The sequence below is a fragment of the Macaca mulatta genome, chromosome 2 (assembly GCF_049350105.2).
Source record: "Macaca mulatta isolate MMU2019108-1 chromosome 2, T2T-MMU8v2.0, whole genome shotgun sequence".
Lineage (NCBI taxonomy): Eukaryota > Metazoa > Chordata > Mammalia > Primates > Cercopithecidae > Macaca > Macaca mulatta.
Window position 1 is genome coordinate 114,980,278 of NC_133407.1, and position 22,433 is coordinate 115,002,710.

Consider the following 22,433-nt stretch of genomic DNA (forward strand, 5'->3'; position numbering starts at 1 on the left):
ATGTGCCTGTAATCCCAGCTATTTGGGACGCTGAGGCAGGAGAATTGCTTGAATCCGGGAGGCGGAGGTTGCAGTGAGCCAAGATCACATTACTGCACTCCAGCCTGGGCAACAGAGCAAGACTCTGTCTCAAAAAAAAAAAAAAAAAATGGAGGTAGTAATACCTGCTTCGAGGGTGGTTGCAAGGAGGGCAATGGGAAGCACTGGCTTACAGGAAGGGCTCCAGAGATGAAGCTGCTAGCAGCAGCAGCCACAACCCCAGCTCCCTCTGTCATCTTGGACAAAGCTCTAATGATCATCTACCCAGTCCCCTTGTCTTCACATGAAGATCTCAATGTCCAAAGGAGAGAGGTTTGCTCCAGACATGCAGCCAGCAAGAATCTTAATCTGCCGCCTCCCAGGCAGCTTCACATCACAGCAGTCTTTTTGTATTGAACTTTAGTTTTCCTCTCTCAGCAAAACTCTTAAAATTACTATAGGGGCTTCTTCTCTCTTTCTCTCTCTCTTTTTTTTTTAAACAGGGTTTTACTCTGTCACCCAGGCTACAGTGCAGTGGCGCGATCATAGCTCGCTACAGTCTCAACCTACCAGGCTCAGTTAATCTCCAACCTTAGCCTCCCTAGTACCTAGCACTACAGGCACACGCCACCATGCCCAGCTAGTTTTTTTATATATTGTTTATTTTTTGTAGAGACAGGGTCCCACTGCGTTGCTCTAATTACAGGTGTGAGCCACCATACCCAGCCTACTGGGGCTTCTAAAGCAGCAAGTAGGGATTTAAAAATACCTTTAGGCTATCTTATCTGAGATGCCTGACTGATCGTTGAAGTAGAAGCCAGTCTGACCACTTGGCTCCAGTCCCCTTTGATGTTCCTGATACAGAGAAGAAGGTACATTACCTCAGTGGCAAGGGTATGGCCATCCCAAGGCTGACGATTACATAAGAAGATGCCACTCTGCCTGGGCTGGGGTTAAGAAGTGGGTGGGGGCCGGGCGCGGTGGCTCACGCCTGTAATTCCAGCACTTTGGGAGGCTGAGGCGGGTGGATCACGAGGTCAGGAGATCGAGACCATCCTGGCTAACACGGTGAAACCCTGTCTCTACTAAAAATACAAAAAATTAGCCGGGCGTGGTGGCAGTCACCTGTAGTCCCAGCTACTCAGGAGGCTGAGGCAGGAGAATGGCATGAACCTGGGAGGCGGAGCTTGCAGTGAGCCGAGATCGCGCCACTGCACTCCAGCCTGGGCCACAGAGCAACACTCCGTCTCAAAAAAAAAAAAAAAAAAAAAAAAGGAAGTGGGTGGGGTATGCAGGGAAGAGAGACGCTGGGTTTTCCATATAAGCCTTTTTTGAATTCTTTTACTTTTTTTTTTTTTTTGAGATGGAGTTTCGCTCTTGTTGCCCAGTCTGGAGTGCAGTGACGTGATCTTGGCTCACTGCAACCTCCGCCTCCTGGGTTGAAGTGATTCTCCTGCCTTAGCCTCCTGAGTAGTTGGGATTACAGCCAAGTGCCACCACACCCAGCTAATTTTGTATTTTTGGTAGAGATGGAGTTTGTCCATGTCGGTCAGGCTGGTCTCGAACTCCTGACCTCAGGTGATCCACCCGCCTTGGCCTTTGAAAGTGCTGAGATTATAGGCATGAGCCACCACACCCGACGTATTCTTTGACTTTTAAGCCACTGAGTATACGTGGTTTTTTTTTTCTTTTTTGAAACAGAGTCTCACACTGTCACCCAAGGTGGAGTGCATGGCACAATTGCAGCTTACTGTAGCCTTAAACTCCATGCTCAAGTGATCCTCCCATCTCAGCCACCCAAGTAGCAGGGAATACAGATGCATGACACCATGCCCAGCTATTTTTGTATTTTTTGTGGAGACAAAGTTTCGCCGTGTTGCACAGGCTGGTCTCCAACTCCTGGGTTCAAGCAATCCGTTTGCCTCAGCCTCCCAAAGTGCTGGGATTACAGGCATGAGCCACTGCACCTGGCTGAGCGTGTACCACTTTAATACAAACAAAATTACACTGAAAAGTAAAGCATAGGCCAGGTGCAGTGGCTCACACCTGTAATCCCAGCACTTTGGGAAGCCAAAGCAGGCAGATTGCCTGAGGTCAAGAGCTTGAGACCATCCTGGCCAACATGGCGAAACACCATCTCTACCAAAAATACAAAATTTAGCCAGATGTGGTGGCAGGCGCCTGTAATCCCAGCTACTTGGGAGGCTGAGGCATGAGAATCGCTTGAACCCAGAAAGTGGACTTTGCACTGAGCTGAGATCGCACCACTGCACTCCAGCCTGGGGGATAGAGCAAGACTCTGTCTCCAAAAAAAAGTAAGAAAGGAAAGAAAAGTAAAGCTATACATGTCACTATATGTTTTTCAAAGCCTATAGAATATACAACACCAAAAGTAAACTCTAATGTAGACTATGGATTTTGGTCGATAATGATATATCAGTATGGGTTCATTGATTGTAACAAATGTACCACTCTGACGTAGGATGTTGATAATGGAGGAGGACGTGCATGTGTGGGAGCAGGGGCATATGGGAACTCTGTACTTTCTGCTCAATTTTGCTGTTTTAAGGTTACTCTAAAAAAGTAGTACAGTTGACTCTCGCATGGGGGTTAGTGGTGCTGACCCCCCACCACAGCAGAAAATCCATGCATAACTTTTTTTTTTTTTTTTTTTTTTTGAGACACTCTTACTCTGTCGCCCAGGCTAGAGTACAGTGGCACAATCTCAGCTCACTGAAACTTCCGCCTCCGAGGCTCAAGCGATTCTCCTACCTCAGCCTCTCAAGTAGCTGGGATTACTGGTGCCCACCACCACACCCAGCTAATTTTTGTAGTTTTAGTAGAGATGGGGTTTTACCATGTTGGCCAGGCTGGTCTCTAACTCCTGACCTCAGATGATCTGCCTGCCTCAGCCTCCCAAAGTGCTGGGATTACAGGCGTGAGCCACTGTGCCTGGCCCCATATATAACTTTTGATTCCCCGAAAACTTAACTACTGATAGCTTACTTTTGACCAGAAGCCTTACTGATAGCATTAACAGTCAATTAACACATACTTTGTATGTTATATGTATTATATTCTGGTTTTGTTTTTTTTTGTTTTTTTTGTTTTGGAGATGGAATTTCCCTCTTGTTGCCCAGGCTGGAGTGCAATGGCACTATCTCTGCTCACTGCAACCTCCGCCTCCCAGGTTCAAGCAATTCTCCTGCCTCAGCCTCCCCAGTAGCTGGGATTACAGGCATGTGCCACCACACACCGCTAATTTTTGTATTTTTAGTAAAGACGGGGTTTCGCCATGTTGGCCAAGCTGGTCTCGAACTCCCAATCTCTGGTGATCCACCTGCCTTGGCCTCTCAAAGTCCTGGGATTACAGACATGAGCCACCGCACCCAGCCTATATACTGTATTGTTAGAATAAAGTAACTAGGAAAAACAAAATGCTGGCCGGGGTCAGGTGCGGTGGCTCAGGCCTGTAATCCCAGCACTTTGGGAGGCTGAGGTGGGTGGATCACCTGAGGTCGGGAATTTGAGACCAGACTGGCAAACATGGTGAAACTCCGTCTCTACTAAAAACACAAAAATTAGCTGGATATGTTGGCAGGTGCCTGTAATCCCAGCTACTCAGGAGGCTGAGGCAGGAGAATCGCTTCAACCCAGGAGGCAGAGGTTGCGGTGAGTGGAGATGGTGCCACTGCACTCCAGCCTGGGCAACAGAGCCAGAAAAAAAAAAAAAGAAGGAAGATGAAGTGGCACCTCTGGGAGGCTGAGGCGGGAGGATCCCTTGAGGCCAGAAGTTTGAGACCAGCCTGGGCAACATAGCAAGACCCTGTCTCTACAAAAAGAAAGGAGAAAGAAAATGTTAAGAAAATCAAGCCAGGCATGGTGACCCTCCTATAGTCCTAGATACTCAGGAGGCTGAGGCAAGAGGATCCAAGCCCAGGAGTTTGAGGCTGTAGGGCAACATAGTGAAACTATGGCTCTAAAAAATGTAAAAGAAGAAAGAAAGGAAAGAAAGAAAGAAAATCATAGGAGAAAATACATTTATAGTACTCTATTGATCAATATCGTAAGTTTACATTATCTGTTTACAATGATATCTGACTGAAATGGGGGTAACCACAGCTGCAAACCTCAATCAAGGAATTCAACTTTTTCTTATAATGTCATGACTTTTCTCAGCTTCTTGGGAGCACTTCCAGCATCAATAGTGATACTTCACATGGGTCCCATGGCGTTATTTGAAGTTTACAGTATTGTACTTAACAGGATGAAAAATACAAGAGAACTGGGGGAGGTCACTTTTAGTGCTATACACAGTTTACTGGAGAGACGAATTGCTCATGTGATGATTAGCAACACATGATGTTTTAAGCTTTAGCTCACAATAGCAACAGGAAGTGGCTAGGAAATTATTACAGTAGTACAGTACATACTAGTTAATTCTATGCAGTTATGATTTATTTATTTACTTATCATTCCATTATTTGAGACTGAATCTTCTCTCCCTATCATCCAGGCTGGAGTACGGTAGTGCAACTATGGCTCACTGCAGCCTCGATCTTCTGGGCTTGCTCAATCCTCTTGCCTCAGCCTCCCTATTAGCTGGGACTATAGGCACACACCACCACGCTCTGCCAGCAGTGTGTGTGTGTGTGTGTGTGTGTAGATGGGGTCTGCCTACATTGCCCAGGCCAGTCTCAAATTCCTAGGCTCAAGTGATCCTCCTGCCTTAGACTCCCAAAGTGCTGGCATTACAGGCTTGAGACACTGCACCCAGCCAATTATGATTTAACACTGCATCTTTACATTTGTTCATATTTCTCTTGGCTGTAAATGGTGCTATATACAGTCTTTAAGTGTTTGCATATATAAGGTTTTGTTTTGTTTTGTTTTTTTGAGACGGAGTCTCGATTTATTGCCCAGGCTAGAGTGCAGTGGCACGATCTCAGATCACTGCAACCTCCACCTCCAAGTTTCAAGAGATTCTTGTGCCTCAGCCTCCCAAGTAGCTGGAATTACAGATGTGTACCACCACGCCTGGCTAATTTTTGTATTTTTAGTAGAGACTGGGTTTCATCATGTTGGCCAGGTTGGTCTCGAAGTCCTGACCTCAGGTGATCCACCCACCTTGGCCTACCAAAGTGCTGGGATTACAGGCGTGAGTCACATGTGTGACCTTGTATGTGTAAGTTTTGATAAATTTTAACTTTTTATTTTATTTTATTTTTTATTTTTTTGAGATAGAGTCTTGCTTGGCTCACTGCAAGCTCCACCTCCTGGGTTCCAGTGATTCTCCTGCCTCAGCCTCCCGAGTAGCTTGGGTTACAGGTGTGCACTACCATGCCTGGCTAAAAATTTTAAGTTTTTATAACAGATTTGTGAATATGTTATGGTGGTAAATGAAAAAATGAACTCATATCTACATATATTTTATGCATTCATGATATAACTGTTTCTTAAATTTTAAAAATATTTCTAACCTGTAAGGTTTATCTGCAAGTTTTTTAAATTGTTGCACCAAAATTTTTTCCAATGTATTTATTGAAAAACATTTTTGTATAAGTGAACCTGTACAATTCTTTTTTTTTTTTTTTTTTTTTTTTGAGATGGAGTCTCGCTCTGTCGCCCAGGCTGGAGTGCAGTGGTGCGATCTCGGCTCACTGCAAGCTCCACCTCCCGGGTTCACGCCATTCTCCTGCCTCAGCCTCCCGAGTAGCTGGGACTACAGGTGCCCGCTACCTCGCCCGGCTAGTTTTTTTTTGTATTTTTTTAGTAGAGACGGGGTTTCACTGTGTTAGCCAGGATGCTCTCGATCTCCTGACCTTGTGATCTGCCCGTCTCGGCCTCCCAAAGTGCTGGGATTACAGGCTTGAGCCACCGCGCCCGGCCTTTTTTTTTTTTTTTTTTTTTTTTTTTAAATTGAGATGGAATTTCACTTTTGTTGCCCAGGCTGGAGTGCAATGATGAGATCTCCGCTCACTGCAACCTCCTCTGCCTCCTGTGTTCAAGTGATTCTCCTGCCTCAGCTTCCCGAGTAGATGGGACTACAAGCATGTGCCACCGTGCCCGGTTCATTTTTGTATTTTTAGTAGAGATGGGGTTTCACCATGTTGGCCAGGCTGGTCTCAAACTCCTGACCTAGGTGATCCACCTGCCTCGGCCTCCCAACGTGCTGGGATTACAGGCATGAGCCACCACACCTGGCACAATTATTATTATTATTTTTTATTTTGTAGAGGCCAGGCATGGTTGTTCTTGCCTGTAATCCCAGCATGCTGGGAGGCCAAGATGGGTGCATGGCTCGAGTCCAGGAGTTCGAGACCAACCTGGGCAACATAGCAACATTAGCCGGTGTGATGGCACATGCCTCTAGTCCCAGCTACTAGGGGGACTGAAGCAGGAGGATTGCTTGAGCCTGGGAAGTGGAGGTTACAGTGAGCCAAGATTGCACCATTGCACTCTCGCTTGGGTGACAGAGCCAGACCCTGTCTCAAAAAAAATTTTTTTTTTGGTAGACACAGGGTCTCACTGTGTTGTCCAGGCTGGTCTCAAACTCCCGGCCTCAAACCATCTTCCCACCTTGGCCTCCCAAAGTACTGGGATTACAGGCATGAGCCACCATGTCCAACCAACCCTCACAGTTCAAATCTATGTTGTGTTGTTCAAAGGTCATCTGTATATTTATAAATAAACACTCACACATGCAAACCCTTTCCCATGGGGTTTGCAAGGATTACATGAGCTAAGGGATGTGAAGGGCTTAACCTAGGCCAGATGAGTGTTCAATATGAGTTGGCTTTTTCTTTTATTGCCGTCTCTGTCCCATGGTTCCCTCTCAGCTGTCATTCATGGGAGGGAGATGGTGGGAACAGGTCCCTCTTGCCCTTTATCTCAGTATGCTGAAGCATCAGAGGCTTTGTCACTGGCTCAGGCACATGGCTTAACTGGTGATGCTACAAGCCAGGCCTCTGATGACAGTTACTAATCCCTGTTGGGGACAGAATTCTGCACTCAGCCCAGACTCCTGAGAGGAAGTAAGCACCTACTTTGTGCCAGGTCCTATGTTCAGCCTTCAAATTATTCTCTCGACAGTCTGACAAGGTAGGGTAGGCATTATGTTCTATTTTAAACAGATGAGTAAGATGAGCCCCAGGGAAGTTAAATTACACATTCAAGGCTACTCAGCTACAAGAACAGTCCAGGCAAAGTTTCTGCTCTCCTCTATCAGGAAGGAGGCACAGAAGTGAACATTCCACCAGCACCCCAGGGACACTCCCCAACCGCACACCCTCAGCAGCCTAATGAAAAGGCCACCTGGGAAGACTGCCTCTTCTTCCCAGGGGGGCAGGAGTAGATTGGTGGTTCCAGCAGGTCTGTTGGGACACTTGCCCTGGGGGAAGAATAAGAAAGCATTGGCCGGGTGCGGTGGCTCACACCTGTAATCCCAGCACTTTGTGAGGCCGAGGCAGGTGGATCACCTGAGGTCAGGAGTTGAAGACCAGCCTGGCCATCATGGTGAAACCCCGTCTCTGCTAAAAATACAAAAATTAGCCGGGCGTGGTGGTGCATGCCTGTAATCCCAGCTACTCAGGAGGCTGAGGCAGGAGAATTGCTTGAACCCAGGAGGCAGAGGTTACAGTGAGGTGAAATCGCATCACTGCACTCCAGCCTAAGCGACAGAGCAAGATTCTGTCTCAAAAAAAAAAAAAAAAAAGAAAGAAAGAAAGAAAGAAAGAAAGAAAGAAAGAAAGAAAGAAAGAAAGAAAGAAAGAAAGAAAGAAAGAATCTCAACGCTCTCCTTAGGGGCCTGGGGCTGGGGCTGGGGCTGCTGGAGCTGAAGGCCTGATTCTCCACAGACTCCAACAGGTTTTCTCTTCCATTCCCCTGATCTCTCCCCTGCTCCTCCATCTAGCCACATGCAGTTTTCTTTCTCTCTCTCTCTCTTTTTAGCTTTTCTTGCTTGGTTCCATTATTATTATTATTATTGTTTTGTTTTTTAGGTGGAGTTTTGCTCTGTCACCCAGGCTGGAGCACAGTGGTATGATCTCGGCTCACTGCAACCTCTGCCTCCAGGGTTCAAGCAATTCTCCTGCCTCAGCCTCCTGAGTAGCTCGAACTACAGGCGCGTGCCTCCCAGGTTCAAGTTATTCTCCTGCCTTAGCCTCCTGAGTAGCTGGGGTTACAGGCATGAGCCATCACGCCCAGCTAATTTTTGTATTTTTAGTAGAGACGGGGTTTCACCATATTGGTCAGGTTGGTCTTGAACTCCTGACCTCAGGTAATCCACCCACCTCGGCCTCCCAAATTGCTGGGATTACAGGTGTGAGCCACTGTACCCAGCCTCTTTTTATAATTATTTGATTTAGGGCCAGGCACAGTGGCTCACACCTGTAATCCCAGCACCTTGGGAGGCTGAGGCAGGTGGATCTCCTGAGATCAGGAGTTCAAGACCAGCCTGGCAACATGGTGAAACCCCATCTCTAGTAAAAATTTAAAAAAATGGCCGGGCATGGTGGCTTATGCCTGTAATCCCAGCACTTTGGGAGGCTGAGGCGGGCGGATCATGAGGTCAGGAAATTGAGACCATACTGGCTAACGAGTGAAACCCCGGCTCTACTAAAAATAGAAAAATTAGCTGGGCGTGGTGGCGGGCACCTGTAGTCCCAGCTACTCGGGAGGCTGAGGCAGGAGAATGGCATGAACCCAGGAGGCGTCGTGTCCAGTGAGCTGCGATTGTGCCACTGCACTCCAGCCTGGGCGACAGAGCGAGACTCAGTCTCTAAATAAATAAATAAAACAAAACTAAAACAATTAGCCTGGCATGGTGGCAGGCACCTATAATCCCAGCTACTTGGGAGGCTGAGGCAGGAGAATCACTTGAACCTGGAGGCGGAGGTTGAAGTGAGCCAAGATCGCACCATTGCACTCCAGCCTGGGCGACAAGAGTGAGACTTCATCTCAAAAAAAAAAAAAAAAAAAAAAAATTTTTAATTATTTGATTAAATTAAATTAATTTATTTGGAGGCAGGATCTCTCTCATCCAGACTGGAGTGTAGTGGTGTGATCTTGGCTCACTACAGCCTCCACCTGCCAGCCTCAAGTAATCCTCCTACCACAGCCTCCCAAGCAGCTGGGATTACAGACATGTGCCACCATGCCTGGCTAATTTTGGTCTTCTTTGTAGAAACAGAATTTTGCCCAGCACTTTGGGAGGCCGAGGCGGGCGGACCACAAGGTCAGGAGATCGAGACCACAGTGAAACCCCGTCTCTACTAAAAATACAAAAAATTAGCCGGGCGCGGTTGTGGGCGCCTGTAGTCCCAGCTACTCGGGAGGCTGAGGCAGGAGAATGGCGTGAACCCGGGAGGCGGAGCTTGCAGTGAGCCGAGATCGCGCCACTGCACTCCAGCCTGGGCGACAGAGCGAGACTCCGTCTCAAAAAAAAAAAAGAAACAGAATTTTGCTATGTTGCCCAAGCTGGTCTCAAACTGCTGGGCTCGAGCAATCTGTTCCCCTTGGCTTCCCAAAGTGCTAGGATTATAGGTGTGAGCCACCACACCTTGTCCAGTCCTCTCACTTTCAATGTAGGCCACCACCATCTCCCCAAAGGGGCCATTATAGGGTTTCACCATCCCCAGACTTCTACTCTTAGTGCCTTTATGGTCCCTTTAAATTGCAATTTTCTTAAACTTCCTTGTGGCTTACAAGTTCCTGTGTGGCCCTGGCCCTATCTCCAGCCTTGCCTCTTTGCACCTTACTCCTGGAGTTCCCATCCCTTGGCCTTTGCCTATGCTGTTCCCCTTGCTCAGAATCCTCTCCTGCATCTTTCACCCAACCCCAATTTCTGGCCCTGGCCTGTCCTGCCTGCTCCCTTCTGTCCTTTACCTCAGCATAGGTTGGGAGCCTGCCTGGCTACTCTTGCCTCAATAAGGACCATTGTAATGGTATCCAGAATGCTTGAAGCTCCTTTAAGCAAAACAAGGAGACGATTGTAAGGATTGTAAAGAACTGATTGTATGGGGGTGTTCTTTAGACTCCACAGGCAACAACGCTTGTCCTTCCCTCCCTCCCTCCTCTGGTACTCTCAGCCCAGGGCTTTCTGCCTGATTGTTTCACAGCTCTCTGCATCTTTGAAACTGATTCCAAATCCTGGGATACAGAATCGAATTGGCCCACCTGTAATGAAGTAATCTCCCTGGGCCACTCAGCTACTGGTAGGGAATTAAGACTCACTAGACACACAGGGTCTGCAAGCCTCAATCCTGAGTGGGTAAGCAGTTTTACAGAGGGCAAAATGGGCTAAAAAGACCCCAAAGGTGTCTCCCATGGCTCCTTCAGGGAGTATTTACCTTGTGCTCCCCTCTTGCAGTGGTGTAACTATCACTGCCTGCTGCTGTTCTATCTTCCCCAGTGGATATACACGCTTAGGACAGAAGCCAAGTGGTATAAATCCATCTCCAGGGCCAAAATGAAATTTACCCAGTAAGTATTTGTGGGATGAAGTGCAAAGAAAGCACAGAAAAAAAGCTGGCCTTCAAGTTCTTGGAGCCATCACAAAACAGGTGACATTTGGGCTGGGCATTAGAGGGAGTAGATTTACTAGTCGGGAGGGAAAGATAACCCTCTGGCTTGAACTGGACCAGTCACACATTACTGTGCATCCAACCCATTGGGTGACTTTATGGGATTAGGATGAGGCCTGGAAATGGGTGAGGAGTGGCCAAAGGAGGGATTTGACTCCTAAATGTCTGAGGCAAATATTTCCTTTTCTGAACACCCCTGCTGATAGTTCTGTTCTCACAGGAGTTAAGGCTGTATTATAATTATGTTTGTTGGCCAGGCGCAGTGGCTCATGCCTGTAATCCCATCACCTTGGGAGGCTGAGGCAGGTGGATCATTTAAGCTCAGGAGTTCAAGACCAGCCTGGCCAACATGGTGAAACTCTGACTCTACTAAAAATACAAAAATTAGGCAGGCATGGTGGTAAGTGCCTGTAATCCCAGCTACTCAGGAGGCTGAGGCAGGAGGATCGCTTGAACCCAGGAGGCAGAGGTTGTAGTGAGCCGAGATTGTGCCACTGCACTCCAGCCTGGGCAATAGAGTGAGACTCCATCTCAAAAAAAAAAAAAAAAAAAAAATTATGTTTGTGTACCTGTTTCTCCCAGGGGCCTTAGGGACTGTGAGGTTTTCATCTCTGTATAACAAGTCCCCTGGGTCTGGTGGATGAAACTGAATCCCCAGATGGCAAATGTGTGGGCAGTAGCAACCCTAATATCCTCTTCAGTACATGCTCACAGAAGCCAATCCTCATCCAGACTTTGGGGCTTTTGGGGCTACTGCAATAGACTGACCTGGTCCCATCTGGAGCAATCAGATACAATTCCAGTAAGAATGGGATGCTATAATCTAGATAACTGCAAAAGTGCAGCTGAGTCTGGGGAACCCAGCTTACTTATGTATTGCTTTTTTTTTTTTTTTTTTTTTTTTTTTTTTTTTGAGACAGGGTCTTGCTCTGTTGCCCAGAGTGCGGTGGCATGATCAAAGCTCACTTCAGCCTCAAACTCCTGGGCTCAAGCAATCCTCCCATCTCAGCTCCCCCAAGTAGCTGGGACTACAGGTGTACACCACCATGCCCAGCTATTATTTTTATTTTTAGTAGGGATGGGGTCTCACTATGTTGCCCAGGCTAGTCTTGAACTTCTGGGCTCAGGGGATCCTCCTGCTTCAGCCTCCCAGAGTGCTGGGATTATAGGTGTAAGCCACCATATGTGGCCCATTTAGCACTTTAAAAAGTGTTTATAGGCATTTCCCCATTTCTCACCACTGCAAGCATGTTATTCCCATTTTACAGATGAAGAACCTAGCTCAGGGTGGTTAAGTAATTTGACCAAGGTCACATAGCATGTGAAAGAAGCTAGTCCCTCCCTCCTATCCCTAAGGAAGATCCTTTCATTGCTTTGAGGGAGTTATGGTCCCTCCTAAACATCCTAAGTTCTCTCCAGACTTCAGAGCCTTATCAGTGGGAATCATTGCTCTTTCCTTCCTCAGAGAAACAGAAATTGTGTGCCTACTATGCAGAAGGCACTGTCCCTTCTCCCTTACAAACACCTGCTCTCAGAAAAACACCAGCATCAGCATAGTGAGACCTTGTCTCTACAAAAAAAATAAAAATAAAATTAGCCGGATGTGATGGTGCACACTTGTAGTTCCAGGTACACAGGAGGTTGAGGAGAGAGGATCACTTGAACCCAAGAGGTCAAGCCTGCAGTGAACTATGATCATGCCACTATAATCCGGCCTGGATAATGAAGACCCTGTCTCTGGAAGAAAGAAAGGAAGAAAGGAAGGAAGGAAGGAAAGAAGGAAGGAAGGAAGGAAGGAAGGAAGGAAGGAAGGAAGGAAGGAAGGAAGGAAGAAAGAGAGAAAGCACCAGCACAACAGTCATTTACCCCTGAAATAAGTAAAGGAAATGCACCTGCTTTCTCACTGTGTAACATATGCTTTATTTGAATTCACGGATCTGGGTTCAATTTATGGTTCCACCAGTTACTGGCTGTAAGATCTCACGTAACTCAACCACTCTGAGCTTCAGTTTCTTTTTCTTTAAAACTGTGGTAAAATTCATATAACATAAAGTCATTTTAAATGAGGAATTAAGTGGCATTCAGTACATTCACAGTGTTATGCAACCACCACCTTATCTAGTTTATTTCTTTTTTGAGACAGAGCTTGCCCTGTTGCCCAGGTTGGAATGCAGTGGTGCAATCTCGGCTCACTGTAACCTCCACCTCCTAGGTTCAAGCGATTCTCCTGCCTCAGCTTCCCAAGTAGCTGAAATTACAGGCATGCCCCACCAGGCCCTGCTAATTTTTTGTATCTTTAGTAGAGACAGGGTTTTGCCATATTGACCAGGCTGGTCTTGAACTCCTGACCTCGTGATCTGCCTGCCTCCACCTCCCAAAGTGCTGGGATTACGGGCGTGAGCCACTGTGCCCGGCTTTTTTTTTTTTTTTTTTTTGACAAGGAGTCTCACACTGTCCTCCAGGCTGGAGTGCAGTGGCATGATCTCAGCTCACTGCAACCTCCGCCTCCCAGGTTCAAATAATTATCCTGTCTCAGCCTCCTGAGTAGCTGGGAGAACAGGTGCACGCCACCATGCCTGACTTTTTTGTAATTTTAGTATTTGCCGTATTGGTCAGGCTGGTCTTGAACTCCTGACCTCAGGCGATCCACCCACCTCGGCCCCCCCAAAGTACTGGGATTACAGGCCTGAGCCACTGTGTCCAGCCTCTATCTAGTTTCAAAACATTTTCATCACCCCAAAATAAAATCCTGTACACATTTTTTCTTTTTTGTTTTACATTTTTAAAATTTAATTTTAATTTTAATTTTTTTTGAAATAGGGTCTGGCTCTGTCACCCAGAGTGGAGTGCAGTGGTAAGATTACGGCTCACTGCTGCCTCAAACTCCTAGGTTCAAGTGACTTTCCCACCTCAGCCCCAAAGTAGCTGAGAGCACAGGCACGTGCCACCACATATGGCTAATTTTTTAATTTTTTTTTTTTTTTTTTTTGAGATGGAGTCTCGCTCTGCCGCCCAGGCTGGAGTGTAGTGGCGCAATCTCGGCTCACTGCAAGCTTCGCCTCCCGGGTTCACGCCAGTCTCCTGCCTCAGCCTTCCAAGTAGCTGGCACTACAGGTGCCTGCCACCACGCCTGGCTAATTTTTTGTATTTTTAGTAGAGACGGGGTTTCACCATGTTAACCAGGATGGTCTCGATCGCCTGAAGTCGTCGTGATCCGCCCACCTCGGCCTCCCGAAGTGTTGGGATTACAGGCATGAGCCACAGTGCCCGGCCAATTTTTAAATTTTTTGTAGAGATAGGCTAGGCTGGTCTTAAACGCTTGGGCTCAAGTTTTCTTCCCACCTCGGCATGAGCCACTGCATCCAGCACTTTTCACTTTTCGGATAATGGCTATGATTTCCCGAACTTTAAATTTTGATAAAATCCAATTTATCTATTTTTATAATGCTTTTTTCTTTTTTTATTTATTTGAGATGGAGTTTTGCTCTTCTTGCCCAGGCTGGAGTACAATGGCGCCATCTCAGCTCACTGCAACCTGTTTCTCAGGTTCAAGCGATTCTCCTGCCTCAGCCTCCCGAGTAGCTGGGATTACAGGCATGTGCTACCACGCCTGGCTAATTTTGTATTTTTAGTGCAGATGGGGTTTCTCCATGTTGGTCAGGCTGTTCTCAAACTCCCAACCTCAGGTGATCTGCCCACCTCGGCCTCCCAGAGTGCTAGGATTACAGGCGTGAGCCACTGCGCCCGGCCTTTATAATGCTATTTTATTTTATTTTATTTTATTTTATTTATTTAATTTTATTTTTATTTTTATTTTCGAGACGAAGTCTCGCTCCGTCGCCCAGGCCGGAGTACAATGGCCGGATCTCAGCTCACTGCAAGCTCCGCCTCCCGGGTTTACGCCGTTCTCTTGTCTCAGCCTCCGGAGTAGCTGGGACTACAGGCGCCCGCCACCTCGCCCGGCTAGTTTTTTGTATTTTTTAGTAGAGACGGGGTTTCACCGTGTTAGCCAGGATGGTCTCGATCTGCTGACCTCGTGATCCGCCTGGCTCGGCCTCCCAAAGTTCTGGGATTACAGGCTTGAGCCACCGTGCCCGGCCAATGCTTTTTTATTGTGACAAAATATCCATAACAAAATTTATCACTTTAGCTTTTTAAAAAAATATTTTTTTTTTTTTTTTTTCAGATGGAGTCTCTGTTGCCCAGGCTGGAGTGCAATAGCGAGATCTTAGCTCACTGCAACCTCCGTCTCCCAGGTTCAAGCAATTCTCCTGCCTCAGCCTCCTGAGTAGCTGGGACTACAGGCGCCCACCACCATGCCTGGCTAATTTTGTATTTTAGTAGAGACGGGGTTTACCACGTTGGTAGGGCTGTACTCAAACTCCTGACCTCAGGTAATCCACCTGTCTCGACCTCTCAAAATGCTGAGATTACAGGCGTGAGCCACTGAACCCGACCCACTTTAGCTATTTTTATTCATTTATTTATTTTTCTCAAGAGGGAGTCTTGCTCTGTCCCCCAGGCTGGGGTGCAATGGTGCGATCTCGGCTCACTGCAACCTCTGCCTCCTGGGTTCATGCCATTCTCCTGCCTCAGCCTCCTGAGTAGCTGGGACTACAGGTACGTGCCACCACCCCCGGCTAATTTTTTGTATTTTTATTAGAGTCGGGGTTTCACCATGTTGGCCAGGCTGGTCTCGAACTCCTGACCTCGTGGTCCGCCCACCTTGGCCTCCCAGAGTGCTGGGATTACAGGTGTGAGCCACCGTGTTCAGCCCATTTTACCTATTTTTAAGTGTACAGTTTAGTGGCATTACATTCACATTGTTGTGCAATCATCACCACCATCGATCTCCAGAACTTTTTCATCTTCTCAAACAAACTCTGTACCTATTAAACAATAATTGCCCATTCCCCACTCCCTATGGTCTCTGGCAACCACCATTCTACTTTCTGTCTCTATAAAATTGACTATTCTAGGTACTTCATATAAGTCGAATATATAATATTTGTCCTTTTTATGTCTGGCATAATTAACTTAGCATAATTTCTTCAAAGTTCACCCATATTACAGCATGTGTCAGATTTTCCTTTCCTTTAAAGGCTGAATAATATTCCATCAATTTATACCCCACATTTTGTTTATTCATTTATCTGTCTGTGGACACTTGGGTTGCTTCTGCTTTTTAGCTATGGTGAATTATGCTGCTATGAACACGAATGTACAAGTATCTGTTCAAGGCCTGCTTTTGTTTCTTTTGGATATATTTCCAGAAGTGGAATTACAGTGATGCTATGTTTAGTTTTTTGAGAAATGGCCATACTGTTTACACAGTTGCTGTAGTTTTTACATCTCTACCAGCAAGACACAAAGTTTCCAGTTTCTCCACATTCTCACTGAGAATTGTTATTTTCTGTTTTTTAAAAAATAACATCCTATATTTTAAAACATCCATCCTAATAAATGTGAAGTAATATCTTTCTGTAGTTTTAATTTGTGTTCCCTATTTAGTGATGTTTGACATCCTTCCCCAAGTTTATTGGCCATTATATAGCTCCTCTTTGGAGAAACGTCCAAATTCTTGGCCCACTTTTGAATCAGGTGTTTGTTGTTGTTTAATTGTAGAAGTTCTTTCTGTCTTTATTTATTTATTTCTAGAAGCGGAGTCTCACTCTGTTGTCCAGGCTGAAGTGCAGTGGCACAATCATAGCTTACTGCAGCCTCAAACTCCTGGGCTGAAGTTATTCGATCTTCCAACCTCAGCCTCCCAAGTAGCTGAGACTACAGGTGTGCACCATCATGCCCAGCAGTTTTTTTTTTTTTTTTTTTTACTTTTTGAGAGCTGGGATCTCACTATGTTGCTAAGGGTATGTTACTCATGGGGTCAAGCTATCCTCCTACTTCAGCTTCCTGAGTACCTGGGATTACAGCTGTGAGCCACCATGCCTGGCTCCTGCAGAAGTTCTTTATATATTCCAGACACCAATCTCTTATCAGACATATAACTTGCAAATATTTTCTCCCATTCCATAGGTTGCTTTTTCACTCTGTTAATAGTGTCCTTTGATGCACACGAGTTTTTAATGTTGATGAAGTCCAATTTATTTATTTTACTTTGTTGCTTGTATTTTTGTTGTCATTTCCAAGAACTCATTGCCAAATCTAATGTCCTGAAGTTTTCCCCTCTATATTTTCTTCCAAGAGTTTTACAGTCTTCACTCTTACATTTAGGTTTTTTATGCATTTTAACTTAATTTTTGTATATAGTGTAAGCTAAGGGTCCAACTGCATTCTTTTGTATGTGGATAGCCAATTTTCCCAGCACCATTGGTTGAAAAAAACTGTCTTTTTTTCCATTTAATGGCCTTAGCATCCCTGCTGAAAATCATTTGACCATATATGGAAGGATTTACTTCTGGGTTCTCTATTCCATTCCATTAGTCTATAAGGTGTTCTTTGTGCCAGTACCACACAGTTTTAATTACTATAGCTTTGTAATAAGTTTTGAAATCAGCAAGTGTGGGATCTCCAACATTGTTCTTCATTTTCAAGATTGTTTTGGGTATTTGGGGATCTCTAGAGAGTTCACATGCATTTTTGGATGGGTTTTTCTATTTCTGCAAAAATATTGTTGGAATTTGATAGGGATTGCATTGAATCTGTTGATCACTTTTGGTAATATTGCCATGTTAGTGACATCAAGTCTTTTGATCCATGAACACAGGATTTTTATTTGTGTCTTTATTTCGGCAGTTTTGTAGTTTTCTGTGTACAAGTCTTTTTTTCTCCTTAGTTAAGTTTATTCCTTTTTTTTTTCTTTTTGCAATAGGGTCTTACTTCTTTGCCCAGGCTGGAGTGCACTGGCATGGCCATAGCTCACTCTGGGGCTCAAGCTATCCTCTCACCTCAGTCTCCTGAGTAGCTAAGTAGCTAAGACTATAGACATTCGCCATTTGGCTACTTTTTAAATATTTTCATGGAGACAGGGTCTCTTTACGTTGCCCAGGCTAGTCTCAAACTCCTCACCCCAAGCGATCCTCCTGCCTTGGCCTCCCAAAATCAGGTGTGAGTCACCATGCCTAACCTATTTTGCTCTTTTTGATGCTATTGCAAACGGAATTATCTTCCTTCCTTCCTTCCTTCCTTCCTTCCTTCCTTCCTTCCTTCCTTCCCTCCCTCCCTCCCTCCCTCCCTCCCCCTCCTTCCTTCCTTCCTTCCTTCCTTCCTTTCTTTCTTTCTTTCTTTCTTTCTTTCTTTCTTTCTTTCTTTCTTTCTTTCTTTCTTTCTTTCTTTCTTTCTTTCTTTCTTTCTTTCTCTTTCTTTCTTTCTTTCCTTCTTTCTTTCTCTCTCTCTCTTTCTTTCTTTCTTTCTTTCTTTCTTTCTTTCTTTCTTTCTTTCTTTCTTTCTTTCTTTCTTCCTTCCTTCCTTCCTTCCTTCCTTCCTTCCTTCCTTCCTTCCTTCCTTTCTTTTCATATGGTGTCTCACCCTGTCACCCAGACTGTAGTGCAGTGGGTCAATCTCAGCACACTGCAACCTCTGCCTCCCAGGTTCAAGTGATTCTCCTGCCTCAGCATCCTGAGTGGCTAGGATTACAGGTGCCTGCCACCATGCTTGGCTAATTTTTGTATTTTTAGTAGAGACAGGGTTTCAACATGTTACTCATGCTGGTCTCCAACTCCTGACCTCAAGTGTTCTGCCTGCCTTGGCCTCCCAGTGTGCTGTGATTACAGGCATGAGCCACTATGCCTGGCCTATTTTCTTAATTTCCTTTGAATTGTTCGTTTTTAGTGTATACAAATTAAACTGAGTTTTTAATTTTTTTAATTTTTTACTTTTTAGAGACAGTGTCTCATTGTTGTGTCCAGGCTGAACTTGAACTCCTGGTCTCAAGCAATCCTCCTGCCTCAGCCTCATGAGTTTGAGGGATTATGGGTGTGTGCCACTGCACCTGGCTTCAACTGATTTTTGTGTGTTGATTTTGTTTTTGTTTTGAGACAGAGTTTTGCTCTTGTTGCCCAGGCTGGAGTGCAATTGGCAATCTCGGCTCACTGCAACCACCGCCTCCTGGGTTCAAGCAATTCTCCTAGCTCAGCCTCCCAAACAGCTGGGATTACAGGCACCTGCCACCATGCCTGGCTAATTTTTTGTATTTTTAGTAGACACAGGGTTTCACCTTGTTGGCCAGACTGGTCTTGAACTCCTGACCTCAGGTGATCTACCCGCCTTGGCCTCCCAAAGTGCTGGGATTACAGGCTTGAGCCACTGCACCCAGCCTGTGTGTTCATTTTGTATTCTGCAACCTTGCTGCCTTTATTAGTTCTCACACTTTTTTTTTTTGTAGACTCTTTAGGTTTTCTACATATAAAATCATGTCAGCTGGCTGGGTGTGGTGGCTCATGCCTGTAGCTCCCGCACTTTGGAAGGGTGAGGCAAGGCAAGAATATCACTTGAGGCTAGGAGTTCTGAGACCAGCCTGGGCACATAGTGAGACCCTTTCTCTACAAAAAAAAAAAAAAAAAAAAGCCTGATGTACCTATAGTCCCAGCTACTCTGGAGGCTGAGGCAAGAGCACTGCTTAAGTTTCCTGGAGTCCCAGGCTGCACTTAGCTACGATTGCATCACTGCACTCCAGCCTGGGCAACAAAGTGAGACCCTGTCTCTAAAAAATAAAGAAATGAATAAAAAATCATGGCCATCTGAAAATAGAGATAATTTTACTTTTTCCTTTCCAATTTGGATTTCTTGTATTTCTTTTTATTGCCTAATTGCTCTGGCTAGAATTTCCAGAACTATGTTAAATAGAAGCAGCAAAAGTGGGCATCTAAGCCAGGCGTGGTGGCTCACGCCTATAATCCCAGCACTTTGGGAGCCCGAGGTAGGCTGGATCACCTGAGGTCAGGAGTTCGAGACCAGCCTGGCCAACACAGGGAAACCCCGTCTCTACTGAAAATACAAAAATTAGCTGGGCGTGGTGGCAGGCGCCTATAATCCCGGCTACTCAGGAGGCTGAGGCAGGAGAATGGCATGAACCCGGGAGGCGGAGCTTGCAGTCAGCCGAGATCACGCCATTGCACTCCAGCCTGGGCAACAAGAGTGAGACTTCATCTCCAAAAAAAAAAAAAGTTGGCATCCTTGTCTTGTTTCTGATCTTAGAGGAAACAGTTTCAAGTTTTATACTTAAACATGACATTAGCTATGAATTTTTTCATATACAATATTTATTATGTTTCTTCTCTATTGCTCGTTTGTTGAGTGCTTTTCTCATGAAAAGGCGAATTCAGATGCCTTTTTTTTTCTTGCCTAATTGCTCTGGCTAGAATTTACAGTACAATATTAAATAACAGTGGTGAAAGTGAACATCTTGTCTTATTCTGGTCTTACGGAGAAAGGGTACAAAGGTTTCAGTATTTCATCATTGAGTATGATTTAGCTTTGGGTTTTATATAAATGCCCTTTTCAGACTAAATAACTTTCTTTCTTTCTTTCTTTTTTTTTTTTTTTTTTTTTTTGAGAGGGAGTCTCCCTCTGTTGCCCAGGCTGGAGTGCAGTGGCACAATGTCAGCTCATTGCAACCTCCACCTCGCGGGTTCAAGGGATTCTCTTGCCTCAGCCTCATGAGTAGCTGGGATTACAGGCACACACCACCATGCCTGGCTAATTTTTTGTATTTTCGGTAGAGATGGAGTTTCACCATGTTGGCCAGGCTGGTCTCGAACTCCTGACATCAAGTAATTTGCCCACCTCGGCCTCCCAAAGTGTGTGATTACAAGTGTGAGTCACTGTGCCTGACCAACTTTCTTTCTTTACTAGTTTGCTGAGTATTTTTATCATGAAAGCTGACCCTGCCACCAAAACTTTGGCTCTACAGTGATTTGAGAGTGGCTACTGACTGAGCTGTTGGGAGTCACTAGGAATGGTACATCCTGGCCTTCCCAGACAAACCCTCGAGTCCAGCTAGGACTACCTCTCTCTTGTCTTTCCCACATCCATGCCTTTTGTCATGCTGTTCTTCAATCCGAGTCCTCCTCACCCTTAAAAGGCCTTCTTCAGCAAGTCTTCTTCCTTTGTACAACACTCCCACCTTATGCATTCGCCAAGTCAGTAGTCAGGTTTAATTGTGCCTATGAAGCAAGTACCTTGCCAGTGATAAGGTAGCCATGAGTAAGCTTGGATTCCACATATCCAAAAGAATCCATTGGGGCAATCCATTGTAGGCTGGTGTTCATAGGATTTTCCCATAGTGCACTTAGGCGGGGGTATGTGGCATAAGGGTTAGTGGTATTTGTACAGTTCCAGGCCCTTTTTGATGGAACACAATTGAGGTAGCTTAAGTTAGAGAGAGACCAGGCTCTGTGGAGTAACCTTGGCCACCACTCGGCTGTGGAGGCGTTGACTGTTAGGGTTTGGTGACAAGTGCTTTCACCTACAATGCAATGGGTTTTATTAGTCCACTTGTAGGATATGCACACCATCCCTCTTACTGGGTTGGTAAGTGTCCAGGACTGCAGGCATTCCTGAGGAGTGAAAGTGAGGCTGTAGTTTTGGGATATTAGTAAGGGGGAATGTCTATCCCATACCATGGCCACTGTTCACTCATACAGGCTCCCCTGCATACCCAGCAATTGGACACATTCATGGTAAGCACGATGCGTTCTCCTAGATCTACAAACAGGTTTTTCTTGGCTTGGGAAGGGATATGTCTGCTCGTAGTTTTTTTAATAAAGGGATGGAAATACTATGGGTGGTTTTGGGTGATAGTTGTTGGCTTTGGCTTTTGCTTTGGCTATAAACTGTTCTCTCTTTATGTCCTCTAGCACTTGAGTATTTACTCCCCAGTGTCCAATTTTGGTGAAGCAAAGCCACTGCTTCCCTTTGGGGCATATAGCCCCATTACGACTGCCAGATACTCCTAGATTTTTTACTTTATAATAACTTTTCCCTGATTCAACACATTTTTCAACTAAGGTTCCATAGCAGGATCTTTCTATATGGGTATGGTAAGTAAAGGACTGTTGCATTTTTTTCCTCCATAGTAGAAAGACTGATAACACTCACGGCAACTTGAAGGGCTGCTGTGGACAGCAGGGTGGCTACTGACAGCATTAGGATTGTGATGAGGGATATTCCTGTATTAAGGCTTTTGGTTGGGGCCAGGCACGGTGGTTCATGCCTATAATCCCAGCACTTTGGGAGGCCGAGGCAGGTGGAACACGAGGTCAGGAGTTCAAGACCAGTCTGGCCAACATGGTGAAACCCCATCTCTACTAAAGATAGAAAAAATTAGCCTGGCGTGGTGGTGCACACCTGTAATCCCAGCTACTAGGGAGGCTGAGGCAGTAGAATTGCTTGAACCTGGGAGGTGGAAGTTGCAGTGAGCCAAGATAGCAGCACTGCATTCCAGACTGGGCAACAGGGTGAGACTCCGTCTCAAAAAAGGAAAAAAAAAAGACTTTTGGTTGGAAGTGAGGCACAGCAAGTGGTTGGGTAGATACACGCCATTTCTGGAAGCAGGTAATTAGTCTTCCCTGTGTTTATGCTTTCTAGGGGGTTTTTGGTTTTAAGAAGGTTTTTTGGTTAATTTCAGCGTGGTAGGAGAAATTGTGCTTGATGACCACTTAACTGTTAATGTTTTAGAGGAAGACGTAGCCTTTGGGATGAGTTTAACCCTGTTGTGATGGATCCAGTGGGGGAGTCCTTGGACTCTCACTACAGTTGGCATGCTGAGTATCACAGTGTAGGGGCCTGTCCATTTCGGTCGCAGCTTTTTGTGAGGGTCGAGTTGGCAGATGAACACCTCTGTGCCTGCAAGACAGTTACATTGAGAGGACAAGG

General features: G+C 45.6%; 1 pseudogene; it reads right to left on the bottom strand.

The window, feature by feature from the left end:
• Positions 1-789: 789 nt before the first annotated feature.
• On the bottom strand, positions 790-22,100 carry LOC106996895 (suppressyn pseudogene; annotated as a pseudogene).
• Between the last annotated feature and the right edge of the window lie 333 nt (positions 22,101-22,433).